Genomic DNA, 16,963 nt, shown 5'->3' with positions numbered 1-16,963 from the left:
ACTCTGCGTGTCGCTGACGTTAATGCGCCTGACCTTTGAATGAACCTGGTAAAAGTTTTAATTTTCTTAAACGGGAGTTTAAAGAAGTTCTTTTAAGGACAACTTAGTTTGCAGTTTGATGGACGACGTGATTTAATCAACAAGTGACACATTGGCTGCTTTCTTTTTTGGGATTATTCAATTAATTCCCAGATCACAAGATTATGTCTTCAAAGTGGGTGTTGTTGTCTGACGACTAATCAATTAAGCTGCACATTGCTTTTTTTTTTTAATTTAATTTGAGCATTTTTTCCAATTGGACTTGGAAACCTGAGGTGACTTCTTGAAAAGTTTTGAATCTGGTGGATTTTCTGCTGAATCAGTGAAACAATTATCAAAACAGCTGATTAATTTTCTATCAATCGGCCAACAGATTGATTGGCTAATGTTTTCAGCACCGGTCTCGGCTCAGATGCCAAGTTTTCCTCTTGCTTTTGTCTTTTTATTTGTTTTAAATTGCATGAAAAAGCTGCAGCACACGTGTGAAAATGACCCGGAGGGTTAGATAATCCATCACATTAAATATTGAGCTTTGCTCCGCTTTAGTCGGGAGTTTCCCACCCGTCGTATTTGGGATTCCACTTCGACTGTTTTCACATCAGCTCATCCAACGTTCTTGGACGTTTTCTACATCTCGTTCAGGCGGCGTAGAAAACAAAGGCGTCCTTTTTAAGAAACATCAGTTAACATTTACTGTGTCTTCTCTTTACAAAGAACCTCCCAGAGTAGATGATAAATACCAATATGTTCTCTTTGATTTAAGGAGGGGTAAAGGTTGCGTTCAGGTGTAGGAGGACATGCCGGTCTCCGTTAGCAACCTAAAAAGGAGCCTCCCTTTCTGGCCAGAGGAAAACGGAGCTGGTTCGGATGATGTATTTTCTTTGTGGTGTTTTTTTTTTGGAGAGAGAGAGCAAAAAAATCAGCATCACAATCCAATTTTCCACCGTGTGAAGAACACGGACGTACGTAGGTCCGTCCGGCCTTCGTCACTTTCCCGTTTCCACTGTGTGTCGCTGGAAAAAAAGCTTTTAAACACGGTGTGACTGCATGGCTATTGTGCAGCTCAACGCCCTTTTTTAACCCCCGACTCCCTCCAATCCCCTCAATGCCATTACTGTCAAAATAAAGGGTGGGAAAGAAAAGGAGAGGGGGGAGGGGTTGGACTGGAAAGGTGACGAGAGGACCGGGAGATAAAAACCAGGCTGATTTCTATCTCTGTCGAGCTCCAGGCATCAGGCAACAGCGTCCGTCTGCTTCCCAGCAGCCACCACGGTTTGATTCTCTTCATAATCTGTTCATATCGGCTGCTTTTCAAAAAAATAATAATAAATCTGCCACTTTCCATGCCACAGTGCCGAGCAACCACATCCTCACAGCTCTCATTAGTTCCTGAACGACATCATTGCTGTTTGAGCCGATGTGTTGTCTGGTTTGTTTCTCTTACACCGGTGGAAATGTTGTGGAGGAGCTCCACATATTTAAAAAAAAAATGTATAACCATCGAACCACGTGTTGCAATCTGAGAGCATAAAACCGTTGGTAGGAGAGGTTGCCTGGTTACCGCAGATATAAACCGGCTACTAGCTCAATCATGCAAAAATACATATTTTCTTTTTGTACGAAATTATTGATTGTTTTTCTACATTCAAGATTAACCTTTATTTTCAGTTTGTAAACTCACACATAGGAATTATTGTTGCAAAGCTCTAGAGTCAAATGTGCACACAGTAAAGTCAAATAAAAAAGCATAAATAATAAATACAAAAAAATAAATACAGAATATACAGTGGGCTGTCGTAAGTTTAAAAAGAGGTGACATGGTCTCCTAAAAAATGCAATAAACTAAACCTCCCTGGTTGCAGGTATTCAATACTTTTAAGGTAGACTCACGAGTTGCCGTCAAGTCTTTTTTCTTTTTTCAATGATATCACGATGCGATTCTGCGATACACGATAAATTGAAAGAAATCATGTACGATATGCATCACGTCAACAGGCTTAATGCATGGAATCAGAAAATTACGGCTGCATATTTAAATAAAATTAAAAAAGTAATATTGAATTTTGGCCCCAGTGTAACGTATTGCAGCAGGGAGTATCACGATATATCGATATTCCAATATTCCCATAAATTGTCCCACCATTCATGCAATAGCGCCCCCTTAAGGGGTTACGTCAGGCAAAAAAAAAAAAAAAACACGGTTCAGAACAATCACTCATTCATCATAAAAACAAGCAAAAGGCAGGACACACACACACACACACACACACACACACACACACACACACACACACACACACACACACACACACACACACACACACACACACACACACTACCACCTTGTTGCCTCTTAAAAGCTGCTTTGACTGTTTCCTGTACTCGGAGCCAACAGGGCTGCTGATGCCGGAGCTGCAGGGATACATGCATGCATGCAGGCTGGGTGGGTTGGTTGGTTGGGGGGGTTGGGGAGGGGGGGTTTCTCTGCAGACCGGTCCAGCTACAGAACAGCAGCGCCTTTTGTGTCTGCCCGTTCTCTTCGGCATATTTATAAACCCAGTAAACCCACGGGTGCATTCCTGACCCGCCCTCGGACGCAGGCAGCGCTGCACCTCACCCATGTGTGTCCTCTTTGTGTCTGCGTGGATCCCCCCCCGACCCCCCTGATCCCCGTCGTCATGACGCTGCTCGGCGCGTAAAGCACAATTTAAATTTGTGATTTATTCCCCCGATGATTCTGGAGGTGCATGAAAAACTCTTTCACTTCCCCCCTTTTTTTTCATTCTCATTCTTTCTTGTTTTGGCATTTAATTTTCTGGTTGGCTGTTTTATGAGTGCTGCTTGTGGTCTTCCATGACTCACATTAATGGGAGGGCCTTCCTTGGCAGTGGATTCCTCAGTTTAATGTGAGCCATTACTGAACTTGACTACTTTTAAGTGCAACTGTCGTTCTGTCTCTCCTGGGAATTCCTCTTCGGAGTTGGATAAAAAAACATGAATCACATTTCCCTGGACGGCTTCTCAGAACCAAGCACGGGAGGATAATTTAGGGTTTTCCTTGTTAGGATGTCACATTGGCTTTATCTTCAGCCCGGATGACTCTGGTTTTTTCCCCGTTTCCTTTATTTCAAACAGTTAATAAATTGTTTGAAACACGGCAATGTAAATATACGTTTAGCAGCTCGAGAGAGAGGGAGTCGTCTCAGGTTCATACCTCCTCTTCCATTTTGTTTCTGGCTGCAGTTATGTGCAGGTTTCCTGTAGCCGAGTCCAAGAGAACATTTGGAGGAAGTCCAAGCACTCAAGGACACTCCTTCCTTCCTTCCCCACCCTTTGAACCAGACTCCATTTTCCTGCTCACTACAAAGGTCCACGTCCATGTAGTGGCGGCGGTTTAATGCCATCATTAATTGTGGTTTTGCTTTTGTTCGCCTCGAATGAGTATCGGTTTCTCCAAAGGATGCTTTCGATTTTTTTTTTTTGACTACAAACATCCATATAAAGATCCGGCGATCGGTGCCTGTAAGAGGAAAGGAAAAGATCTATAAAACACAAAGTCACACTGTTTTTTCTCTCTTTACCTTCCTCCATTAAAAGAGTTTCCCCTCGTTTTTTTAAATGTGAAGCCTTGAGTGCAAATCTCAAGGCTCGGCTGTGTGGCCTGAAATGTTTCAAACTCTGGAGATGGGCTGTAATTAAAAAAGAAAAAAAGGAGAGAGACTCAGAGATCTCAGCCAAGGTAATCATGTCTCTGCAGAGCAGCCGTCACAGAAATACATTGTTTATGAGCTGCTTCAAACAAAGTCGGCTTCAGTAGGATACGAGGTCAACATTACAGCTAAGTGTGGTAGTGACCTGTCAATCAGCAGGTAAGCCCCGCCCCCTAAAGCATCCCCTGCTTTCTGGTCTGGTGGACTCTAAATGGACCATAATGTACTAAATGAACATCATGCTGGATTGAAGAAGACTTGAAACTAGAGATTGAGACCATAAACTCATGTTTACAATGTTTACTGAGATAATACATCGAGAGAGAAGTAGGACCATTTTCTCATAGACTTCTATACAACCAGAGAGGAGTCGCCCCCTGGTGGCCAGCAGAGAGAAGTAGGACCATTTTCTCATAGACTTCTATACAACCAGAGAGGAGTCGCCCCCTGGTGGCCAGCAGAGAGAAGTAGGACCATTTTCTCTTAGACTTCTATACAACCAGAGAGGAGTCGCCCCCTGGTGGCCAGCAGAGAGAAGTAGGACCATTTTCTCATAGACTTCTATACAACCAGAGAGGAGTCGCCCCCTGGTGGCCAGCAGAGAGAAGTAGGACCATTTTCTCATAGACTTCTATACAACCAGAGAGGAGTCGCCCCCTGGTGGCCAGCAGAGAGAAGTAGGACCATTTTCTCATAGACTTCTATACAACCAGAGAGGAGTCGCCCCCTGGTGGCCAGCAGAGAGAAGTAGGACCATTTTCTCATAGACTTCTATACAACCAGAGAGGAGTCGCCCCCTGGTGGCCAGCAGAGAGAAGTAGGACCATTTTCTCATAGACTTCTATACAACTAGAGAGGAGTCGCCCCCTGGTGGCCAGCAGAGAGAAGTAGGACCATTTTCTCATAGACTTCTATACAACCAGAGAGGAGTCGCCCCCTGGTGGCCAGCAAAGAGTGACAGTTTAAGGCACTTCTGAGTTGGCTTCACTTTTCAGTTCAAATATAGGAAAAAATACAGTTTAAAAATGTATTTTTGTATCCTGTATTTTTAAATTCCGGCTCTCTTTTTCACGTGTCTACCATGATGGTGATCTAGTGATGTTTTCTTTTATTTAGTTTTTTATTTAACACCTTCATCTCTCTAGCTGCCAACAGTTAATAAATCAAAGTGTTGACTCCACATTGACATGTTCGTGAAACAGGCTGCTGTAATTAAAATGCTAAGCTGTCTTAGGAACAAGAAATATGAGGAGTAAGTAGTACTTGCCGACCTTTTTACTTCCTGTTTCAACCCGAGCATCATCAAACGCTGACACAGTATTTAATTGCCTTGAAGAGTTAATAATGGAATTAAATGTGTTTTGAATGGGAAGCATTTCATCATGTTGTCTTTGAAAAGGATGGGGGGGTTCTGTGGAGGTTAGGCGTGAAACGGATGACCCCGAAGGGCCGTGCTGTTTCAGCCGGCTATTAAAGGCTTGACCTTTGAACCCCCGTCAGTCATCCCTCCTCCAGGGTGACGCGACCCTGAAAATTGACACTAATGTCTCTTTCTCTCCATCCCGACATCGTCTCGGTTGAAGTCATGGGACGATATGAAGATTGTTTTATTAAGCAACTTTTTTTAGTGAAAGCAAATACATTTAATTAATCATATTTAATAAGATGATCACAAACCATCAGTTTGCATAAATACAGGATAAATAAATAAAAACATTGTATTTTTGTACCCCATATTTTTCACATCAGGCGATTAAAATAATAAACCGTTTACCTGCAGATAAAAATTGGCTACAATACATATTTTCTATTTTTTTTCTGCATGGTTCCTAACAAATAAAAAAAATGCAATGAACTAAACCTCCCTCCATTCATGCAATACTTTCAGGTATAAACTTAATCTTAAATAAGATGATCATAAATCACAAGTCCCTGCATAAAAAGGATAAATACATTTTAAACATTTATTTTTGTATCCTGTACCTTTAAATCAGACTATATTTTGACTTCTCTATGATAACGAGCCAGACCACTACTTATATTGAATTCACCATAAACTTAATATGTGTTATTTATCACAAACCGCGTCTCACGTTCACAAAAACTCTTGTTACCTTTTTTTTCCTGCAGCGTTTTTCGCTGCTTATTTGAGGTTTTTATCTAATCATGTGTGAAAAGCAACACAATGCAGAATAAACCGCCATGAAGTCGTGTCACAAATACTTTATTTCTAAAGAGTTGTTGTTTTGAGTTTCACCACAACCGACCACCAGCTCCTGCATCATATCAGCTTTTCAAAATAAAGCGACGCCAGTCGTACTCTCAGAATGGTCAAAAACAGCTCGGTATCATTAGTGGCACTCGTTGCTTATGAGTAATAATGTGTTGTAAAATGCTGTTTTAACCGATTTGACAGTGTTTTTTCCTTTCCTGCTGACCTTTCACTGAAGCATCCTGTCATTTCTTCTTTATGGGAACGTCGGGCATCGACCTGCAGAAACATGAAACCTGTTTGAGATGCGTAATCACTCACAAACATGTCATCACCGTTAGTTTCTCACGTATCATGTTGATGGTAATTTACTTCTGGGTGGGGAAACTTTTTATTTTTTTACTCCCCGTTGATGCGTTCAAGAACAATCCAGTTGAACAGCAACATCTCTAGTCTGGTTCAGGCACCAGTTTCTCAGCTGGACTGGGAGATCTGTACGAGGAGATCGGGACTGGTAGATTTGTACGAGGAGATCTGGACTGGTAGATCTGGACTGGTAGATCTGTACGAGGAGATCCGGACTGGGAGATCTGTACAAGGAGATCTGGACTGGGAGATCTGTACGAGGAGATCTGGACTGGTAGATCTGGACTGGTAGATCTGTACGAGGAGATCCGGACTGGGAGATCTGTACAAGGAGATCTGGACTGGGAGATCTGGACTGGTAGATCTGGACTGGTAGATCTGGACTGGTAGATCTGGACTGGGAGATCTGTACGAGGAGATCTGGACTGGGAGATCTGTGTTTGGTAGATCGGGACTGGTAGATCTGGACTGGTAGATCTGTACGAGGAGATCTGGACTGGTAGATCTGGACTGGTAGATCTGTACGAGGAGATCTGGACTGGGAGATCTGGACTGGGAGATCTGTGTTTGGTAGATCTGGACTGGGAGATCTGTACTGGTAGATCTGGACTGGTAGATCTGGACTGGTAGATCTGTACTGGTAGATCTGGACTGGTAGATCTGGACTGGTAGATCTGTATGAGGAGATCTGGACTGGTAGATCTGTACGAGGAGATCTGGACTGGTAGATCTGGACTGGTAGATCTGTACTGGTAGATCTGGACTGGGAGATCTGGACTGGGAGATCTGGACTGGTAGATCTGTACTGGTAGATCTGGACTGGTAGATCTGTACGAGGAGATCTGGACTGGTAGATCTGGACTGGTAGATCTGTACGAGGAGATCTGGACTGGTAGATCTGGACTGGTAGATCTGGAGTGGTAGATCTGTGTTGGTAGATCTGTACGAGGAGATCTGGACTGGTAGATCTGGCCTGGTAGATCTGAAGTGGTAGATCTGTAGTGGTAGATCTGGACTGGGAGATCTGTGTTTGGTAGATCTGGACTGGTAGATCTGGACTGGTAGATCTGGACTGGTAGATCTGGACTGGTAGATCTGTACGAGGAGATCTGGACTGGTAGATCTGTGTTGGTAGATCTGGACTGGTAGATCTGGACTGGTAGATCTGGACTGGTAGATCTGTACTGGTAGATCTGGACTGGTAGGTCTGGACTGGTAGATCTGTGTTGGTAGATCTGGACTGGTAGATCTGTGTTGGTAGATCTGGACTCGTAGGTCTGGACTGGTCTCCCCTCAGAGGAGCAGGAGGAGGCCAGCAGTAAGCGGGGCCACGTATCTTGCCGTCCTGACATTAAGGACGTAGAGAATTGATGGGTGTTTATTTTGAGGCTCAGCGGGGTTCGACTCCGAGCTCCGTATCAGATGTGTTTCTACTCATGAGGGCGAGCGTCGCTTTGGGTCCTCTGCTTATAACAAAAAGGGACTGTCGAGGCTCCTGGGGGGTCTGCAGGACTCTGCTAGGACTGAGACTAGCCAGATCAGTAGCATCTCTCAGAGCTGGGCTGTACAGAGGAAACATCTTTACAGTCGACTTTTAGCTCTTGTTTTATCGCTGTTCCAGTTTAATTTCCACTCTTTCCTGTTTTTACTCTTGTCATTATTTATATATACGGTTCTGTGTGATTGATGTGAACACAGTGAAATACTATATCTCCATGTCCCAATTAAATTGTCGTAGTTTTTTCATGTTCACCTGCATGAATTATACGCCGCAGTGAAATTGTTATTCATCGGTAAAACAGCATAAATAGACTCGTTTTGAGTGTTGAGGTGTTTCCTCGTGTGGCTCAGACTCCATGCATATTTGATGAAATACCCAAATGTCTCTGGCCAATATGGGCTGATTGTGTTGGAGAGGGGGGGCTTATGGGAGTCTGAATCCCTGCTGGGAGACGTGTTGGGGGAGGGGGGGTCTGCAGCCAAACAGATGTGAGTTTTAATGAGCATAAGACGAGAGGTGGAAACACGCTAATAGATGGATTAGGTGTCACCGTGTAACCAAATGTCACCGTACGGATGCATGCGGCTCGGCCTCAGGTAGCCATGGCAACCACGGGAACACTTCCCCTGGTCGACATAATTACGATATTATCTGGATAATCTTAAAAATGGCCTTAAAGGGGCTGGAACCTAAGAGAGAAACATTAAGTTGAAAATATTAAATAATATCTTCCTGCATTCTGCAAAGGGTTTAAAAAACATATTTTGTATGATATATTTTTTTAAATCAGGGTCTAGTTTTCACTTCTACTATGATAACGAGCTGGGAAGCTTTTTAAAGCCACGCGTTACGATATTCACCATGATCGACTTATTGTGGGTTTTTTATCGCAATCCGCAGAAGTGGCTAGTAGCTAAATCTGCTACAAAACATGTTTTCTTTGTATGAAATGAAAGTTTGAAGATTTCTAAAAGTATTATATTGACGGTTCAAGTCAGCGAAGATGAGATAATTGCAAAATTTGTAAAAGAGATAAAAAGTAATGAATAAGATTGATTTTTAAAAAGGAGCGTTCCTCGCTTAAATAAACAGCTGAGGTCAAATAAGCTAAATATGATCGTCACCTACATCGTCCCAGCCCCCGGCCTCCTGATGCATCATGGGAAACTTCTCATGAAATGTGAGAAGCTGGACTTTGTGGAACAGAGGGGCGGTTGTCACGCTGCTGCATGCTCCTATAAATAGTGTGTGTGTGTGTGTGTGTGTGTGTGTGTGTGTGTGTGTGTGTGTGTGTGTGTGTGTGTGTGTGTGTGTGTGTGTGTGTGTGTGTGTGTGTGTGTGTGTGTGTGTGTGTGTGTGTGTGTGTGTGTGTGTGTGTGTGTGTGTGTGTGTGATCACATGCTGAGCCGCCGCTCCTGCAAAGTGTTGTTTTTACGAGGCCGAGCGGACGCGGGGTGTCATGGGGATTTACGAGGCTCCTCGCAGACTGTGGAGGGGACGAATCAAAAAAAAAAAAAAAAAAAACGTAGACTCCGTCTGCCAAGTACGACGACGTTGTGTGTTACGCTTCGCTGAGGACATCTTTAATTCTAAAGATGTGAACGCACTATAAGGATTTTTGAGGATGACTCATCCCCCGAACAAAGGAGGCTTACTTCAGAATATATAACTTAAAATGAAGGAGGAGGAGGAGGAGGAGGAGGAGGAGGAGGAGGAGGAGGAGGAGGAGAAGCTTCAATCAGAGCTTCTTTAGTGATTAATTTGAAAACATGAGACTCTATTAGAGACATCTCACTCTATGTAAAAGGCTTTTATTTTGAAAATAAGTGCTTATCAGTTGTTAGGTTTGCTTCTTGTTCTGTAATCCCTGCATACAATGACATCGTCCCCCATTTGAATACCAGTATGAACCAGTTTCATCCTGGAATTACAACAATAATAATAATAATAATAATACATGGTTTATGTGGCACTTTCCCAGGTGCTCAAAGATGCTTTACAAAAACAAACTAAATACAAACAAAAGAGAACAGAACAAAGCAAGAGTGTTTGTTTTCCTGGCTCCTGATTGGCTAAAAGAAGAAAAGTGCCGTCTTAATGCACGGATGCTTCATTCAATTCAGCGGGACCCTTGATTTATGCACAAAACGCTGATAATGTGTCTGAAATGTTTCCCTTTTGAGAATGTCCATAAATATTAATGTTGTGTTGTGATTGGGGGGCGGGGGGGGGATCAGGGGAGCGGCGGCGCTGGGAGGTTTCCCAGAGCTCCGGCACGAGGAGGAGTGGTGGGAGTTAAACGTGGGGTCAAACAGAGGGCACAACAGGGAAGCTGTCTAAACCCGACACCCCCCCCCCCACACACACACACACACACACACACACACACACCCTCCTCATCTCCACTTCCACTCTCCAGGAAACGGGGCGACCAGAGAAACGATAATGTGGAGGATTATGGGTAGAATTAATGCGCGGCGGCTGCTGCGGGTCTGTTTGCTCGCTGAGCACATGCATGGAAATCAAATTGTGCTGAAAGGCTTATTGTAATGTGTGTTTTGTCTCATTTTATTAATATGCAGCAGCCCCAGATCCCCCCCCCCCCCCCTCCCCTAAAAGTGCAGCGGCACAGACTTAACGAGGGTCAAACAAACATGCTTTTTCTTTTGCATATCTGACTTTACTTTCTTGCCAGAATCGCTCCACGCTGGGGTGCATTACGATGTTCAGGGGGGGGGGATGAGAGAGGGAGATATGAGTGTGTTGTATTACATTTTTGGCGAATGCCGTCATGAGTTGGCAGATGACAGCGAGCGTATCATGCCAGTCCCCGAGGTCACGTTAAGGTAACTGATAGAGCTCATCCAGCTGGTCCAGAGCCAGACCGGCTTCATGTCCTCTCTTATCTTGTACGCCTGTTTAGACCCCCCCCCCCCCCCCCCCCCCCCCCCCCCTCCAAACCCCCCCCACCCGCGGGCGTCGGCGTGATGAAACGCAGGCTACGAGTCGGGAGTCACGGCGAGGAAATCATGACACGGCATCCGTACGCCGTGGAGGTGAATCATTACCGCGTCGCAGGAATTTAATGATTGATCTGCAGAGATTGACCTGAATAAGACCGTTGCCATGACGACGCGTTAAGCGTTAACTCGTCCTCGCATGCAGATTAAAACCAAAACTAAATACAGAAAGATTATAAACACTTCATATCTGAAGCGTACGTTGTTGGGGTTGTGTGTTTCATTAGCTAACTTCATTTGTATAATTGTAAAATATTCATAATATAAAATATTATTTAAAAAGAAGCCGGTTGCACTGCAGCACTATCCCCTTTTCACAGCTATTACAATAATGAAAACGATAAATAAATACATTTAATAATTGTGGTGATTAAACCCGCCCTCATCCTGCAATCACATGTGGAACAGGCTGCCGTGAGAACGGCCGGCCAAACTCGTTATACGAAGAGGGAACATTTATTAGCTCTCGCTCTGAAAACCTCTTTATAGAAGACGCACACTGAAGCAATATTTAAGTTGCTTGTTCAAGCATGTCAGCCTGCTCTTATACTGTTTGCTCTGTATCGCAGAGCGAGAACAATGCTGTTCTTGTTCAGAAGTTGTACTTTACTTTGCCTTCCTTCGGACATTAACCTTCAGCCATCAAGCACAAAGTCATGCATGTAAATGATCGCGGTTCTTGAAAACGAGCCGCCTCGAAAACGCAAACTCCAGCTCAATTACCTCGTTAGCATCGTAAGATTGAAACCCGCCATCGACGGTTGAAAAGTGTTTTCTAGTGCTTTTAGTTGCAAAGACGATAATAAAGTGAACAAAATAAAGTGTGAGGAGTGTGGGGGGGGGGGTGTGATCCGGATCCTCAGATCCTCAGATCCTCAGATCCTGGACCGACGGCCTCGAGGAGAAGACGTTGGCTTCATGAATCCAAATCTCTCGTGGTTGAAATCGTCGGTTCTGCGTCGCGTGACTAAAGCGGAGAGAATGAAAATGTTTTCCACATTAAGCAACTGTGTGTGTGTGTGTGTGTGTGTGTGTGTGTGTGTGTGTGTGTGTGTGTGGTGTGTGTGTGTGTGTGTGTGTGTGTGTGTGTGTGTGTGTGTAATAGGTTTACAATTTGCTCTTTGATATTTCATAAAGAGAGTGAAATAAAGAACAGTACATCTGTGGGGGAGGGGGGGGGCAGCAGGCAGACTGGCCTGAACGCCACTGGGAGTGAAGAATGCCGCGATGACCTTTGACCTTGCCGAATGTCGGCCTTGGGGGGGGCGGCCCACGCCTGTGGAGAGACAATGCTGTAGATGCCTATTGAGCCCTGGCTTTTTACTCCTTTACACCCCCCTCACACACACACACACACACACACACACACACACACACACACACACACACACACACACACACAGACGGGAGGTGGGTGGCTGTCCCCCCCCCCCCCCCCCCCCCCCCCGTTTTTACGCCACGTTCTTTACTACATAAAAACGTCTCACCATACAGGGTCCAAGTTTGGATTTAGAGTCTGTATTCAGGGGTCGCCTTTTGTGCCTGGCTGGAAGGGGAGGAGGAGGAGGAGGAGGAGGAGGAGGAGGAGAAACACCCACCTCCCCTCTTTTCTCCCCCTTTTTTCCCCTGCTGGGTTATTTTTCCCCGAGCAGAAGCCCTCTGACATTTTAGCACCTGTTTTTTTCCCCACAAAAGCGTTAATTTATCACTGAATTATTAACTGAGAGCCCACAATATGTCTGGCACTCAGTGACATGTCATGACTTCTCGGAGGAGGAGGAGGAGGAGGAGGAGGAGGGGAGGGGGTTGCCGTGGCAACGGGAGCCCTTTTTTTATCAAGGGGGAAAGAAGAAGAAGAAGAGGAGGAGGAGAAGAAAAAAAAGCAATTTAGCCAGCGCCTGCATTCTGGAGGATCTGGCAATAAAAAAAACAATATCTCAGGCCAAAAAATGTTCTATGATTAATAAAAATGCACAAGATCTTTGGTTTGATGCAAAAGCCTGCTGAGTTCTTTGAAAACATTTGGGGGGGGGGGGGGGGGTGTAGTGCAGCAGGATGAGCCTCTGTAATGAGCATCGGGAGGAGGTTTGGGAGTGAGTGGCCCGTACTTTTTATTATATTCTGGGAATGCAGCTGACACTTGAGGGGAGGAGGGAAAGCCATGTGGTACAGGAATGAGTGCTGAAGATGAAAGCAAAGCATTTCTTGTGGTTTATGTAATGCAAAACGGCGTGCACATGCAAAGGGAGAGAGAGAGGGAGAGAGAGAGAGAGAGAGAGAGAGAGGTCATGGGTCTAGCGTCGAGAAAGGGCAGCGACTCTGCAGCTGTCGCCGGCTTCCAGACGCGTATTTCACCACCCGGGGAGCCGCGGCGGTGAAGCCTCTTGACCGGGTAAAGCGATAGTCGGGTTGGGGGTCAGAGCGGCGAAGTAACACACACTTACACTACAGTGTGGCTGAGAGGAGGAGGGAGGAGGGGGAGGAGGAGCTCCTCTTTGTAGCCGTGAAGAGCAGCAACGGGGTTTTTGAAGTGGATACAGGCAGTTTACCGAGAGCCTTCGGGAGGCAGATCAAGCAGAGGCGGGGTTGCAGCGTGGAGGAATGCAAGAGTCGAAGCCGGCTGTAGAGGGCCCGAGCCAGGAGGTGGAGGAGGAGGGAGGAGGAGGAGGAGGAGATGTAGGCAGCGACTAATGAGTTTGCAGACAGGGGAGTTTGTTTCTCATCTGTCTTCAACTACTGAGCAAGAATGTTTTTTAGATTTGAACGATGGATGAAATGCTGCTGCTGCACCAACATGCTACCTTGAATCCATTTGCAGATTTCTGTTTTTAAGAAGCTAGCAGAGAGATCACACCGCCTGCAGGCACTCCCAATAAAAATGGAAAGACATGAACATGTCTTACGTGTCAGATAGAGGAGCTTCCATCTCCGTCTAAAGAAGCCGTTGATCTGCAGAACTTACCTCTTCTATGCAAATTATTTTATTTTGAAAAGCCCTCTTTTTTCAAAATCAAATCAAATGGGAACTCTTTTTCTCATGCACTGTAAACCGTGCCAATGAATTCCTCTTGACGTGAAGAAAAAAACATTATAAGGGGAAACTTTTTTTTTTAATGAATGCCGTTGAGACTTCCTGCGTCGGTTTAAAAAATAAATTCCACAAACTACTGTGTGAAGGTATGAATTGTGAATGCTGGAGGTTGTTTATCTGGATGAAATTGAATGAAGAACCCCCCCCCTTCCTTTCTTTTTTTCCCGGAGATAAGTGTTGGATTATCACCAAGCGTCTCATGTTTAATGCTGGAAGATAAAGGCTTGCTGCTATCAGCGTCCCAGCAGGATCCCTCTCATGTCCTCCGTTGTAAAGGGCTGACTTTCCTTTTGTAGTGTCACCGTCGTAATGAAGCAGCGATGGGAACGTCTGGCAGACGCCTCGGGGCCCCGAACCGGCCCCGGCGAATCCGTGAGGAGGGGGGCGGGGCTTTAAACACACCGACGGGTGCACCGGGCACGCTGAATGATGAAATTCCTTCCACTCCAGTTCTCTCAACAGGGTGAAAACACCCAACCGGAGCTACTTGACAGAGGCCCAGATTTCACTGCAGGCTGGAAGTGGTCTCCAAAGGGGGACCGGGGGTCAAAACCGAACCAGATGTGTGCAGATGTAAAATAAAAAACCCTTTTTAAAGGGCCAAATGTTGCCATAAACTGCAACAGTGCAGAAAGGCGTGAAAGCGATCGCCACGCGTGACATTCAACAAGGAAACGTGGATCTCTCTCTGGAGGGGGTTTGGGTTTCGGGTCCAGGGAGGACATCGCTGCTAGCATTGATCCCTACGTTGTTCTTAATAAATCTGAAATAATCAGCATTTTATTTCTTTTTCGATACACTTTTCAACCTCGTTATGTCGATGCATGTCTGATCCGGCGTCCCCGCGGTCGGCTGATTGGCTCTTCTCCGCCAGCCATGCGTGATCCAATTAGCATGATGAGCGCTGAGCGTAGCGTGGGGCTAATGTCTGCGTGTCCACGAGACTTAATGGATTGTTAGTATGGATTTCCAGCTCTCCCCGGGGTCCTAACAGTTGGTGGGCTCTCTCTCTCTTACAAGGCTTTATTGGCGTCTTTTTAAACCGCTGTGTAACTGTAGAGCCGGGCCTCCTGCTCGGCTCTAGTTGGTCTGCTATTGATAATGAATAGAGGCAACCTTCAAGAAAGACGGGATATGAGCACATGCAATATTGATCTGCAAAGCAGCTTGTATGTGAAACTCAAACAAATCTTTAAGTCAATCATTTGATTAATCTTCCGAATAGTTTTATAGTCTTAAAGTGTTTTTGTTCTGTCTGAAAGGTTAATCCAAAACCCAAATATATTCACTTTACAATGATGGCAAACTTGCAAATCCTCACATTTAAGAAGCTGGTAAATGATTGGTCAATCAGCAGGTAGCTCCGCCCCCTAAAGCATCCCCTGCTTTCTGGTCTGGTGGACTCTAAATGGACCATAATGGACTAAATGAACATCATGCTGGATTGAAGAAGTTTACTGAGATAATACATCAAGAGAGAAGTAGGACCATTTTCTCATAGACTTCTATACAACCAGAGAGGAGTCGCCCCCTGGTGGCCAGCAGAGAGAAGTAGGACCATTTTCTCATAGACTTCTATACAACCAGAGAGGAGTCGCCCCCTGGTGGCCAGCAGAGAGAAGTAGGACCATTTTCTCATAGACTTCTATACAACCAGAGAGGAGTCGCCCCCTGGTGGACAGCAGGGAGAATGCAAGTTTAAGGCACTTCATGGTTGGCTTCACTTTTAAGAAGTGAAGTTTACTGCCTCGTCCTTTTACAGACTAATAAAACCTGACAAGATAAAAAAACAATGAGGGCAGCATGACTTCTGTGTTTGTTTAGAGTCATGTTCTGTGTGTTCCCGGATGTTTTTAACGGTCCTTTCATTCTAAAGGCGGATCTAAACCCTCAAAGGATTCTGCATGCGGTGATACTCTGATCTGCAGCCGAATCACCAGGCAGACAGTATTCCAGGATGCTAGTAAATTAGCAACGAGACAAAGAGGACGAATCGGTTCTGCATCTGAGGATCCTGCACAAAACCCTCTCAGCTGCTCTGTCGATGCTGCGTTTCAGTTCATCTTTACTCCCGTCCTCAAAGTTCATATTAATGTGTAGTGTGGGTTTTTATTTTTAGCATGGATTATATTTCTTGTCTTTTTAGTGCAGAACCAATCACTGTGTTTTTGGTCTGAGTCCGGCCTGGACTCTCACATCATCATCATCATCCCGGGATGACGGCAGCAGACGGCTGAGTGAAACGGCTGCAGTGTCGTTGGCGTTGAGGACGACGGTCACAGTTAATGCCCCCTTAAACTCCCGGCAATTTGGGAGCGTGAGATTGAGTTTCCAGACCGGCGTGGAGCGTGTGGTAAAACCGTTGACTGTGACGCCAGAGTTTCCTTTTTTTTTTCTTTTGCTTTTTGAGGGACTTCCAGACCAACATAGCCGGGAGGCTCCGGGTTGTCTTGTCCGTGGGACAGAGCGTCTGACCCCGAGGTTGACCTCTGCCGGGTGTATGTGTGTGCAAAGAGCTGCACAATGACTAAAACACGTGCCGTGTGCAAACGTTCCCGTCTCCGGTTCGGTCTTTGTGCTCGGCTCCTGCAGTGAAGTCACCGGAACGGTTTCATCCTCCTGCAGGAATAACGACACGTCATTCTAATATTATATTATCGGGTACTTAAGAGCCGTAGTGTCGAGTTAAACCGGTTTATTTCAGTCAATAAACGAGTCAGAAGTGAAGCTTGAAGTGTGTGGAGACATAAAAGTAAAGAGTTTTCTGAGATTTCCTGCGAGGGATTCTTCTTCTTCCTTATCCTTTTTCTTCTTTCTTCTTATCCTTCTTCTTCTTTTTCCTTATCCTTCTTCTTCTTCTTCTTCTTCTTCTTCTTCCTTATCCTCCTCCTCCTTCTTCTTCCTTATCCTCCTTCTTCTTCTTCTTCTTCTTCCTCATCCTTCTTCTTCTTCCTTATCCCTTTTCCTTATCCTTCTTCCTTATTCATCCTCTCCTGCTGCCTCTCTGTATCCCCTGAAGCAGCA

General features: G+C 45.2%; 1 protein-coding gene across 2 annotated transcripts in view; it reads left to right on the top strand.

Annotated features, from left to right (window-relative positions):
* nxn (nucleoredoxin) overlaps positions 1 to 16,963 on the top strand; it is a 53,282-nt gene that overhangs the window by 21,441 nt on the left and 14,878 nt on the right. The window lies entirely within an intron of this gene.

The sequence above is a fragment of the Eutrigla gurnardus genome (assembly GCF_963514095.1).
Source record: "Eutrigla gurnardus genome assembly, chromosome: 10".
Taxonomy (NCBI): Eukaryota; Metazoa; Chordata; class Actinopteri; order Perciformes; family Triglidae; genus Eutrigla; species Eutrigla gurnardus.
This window is presented reverse-complemented; position numbering and strand designations above follow the sequence as displayed.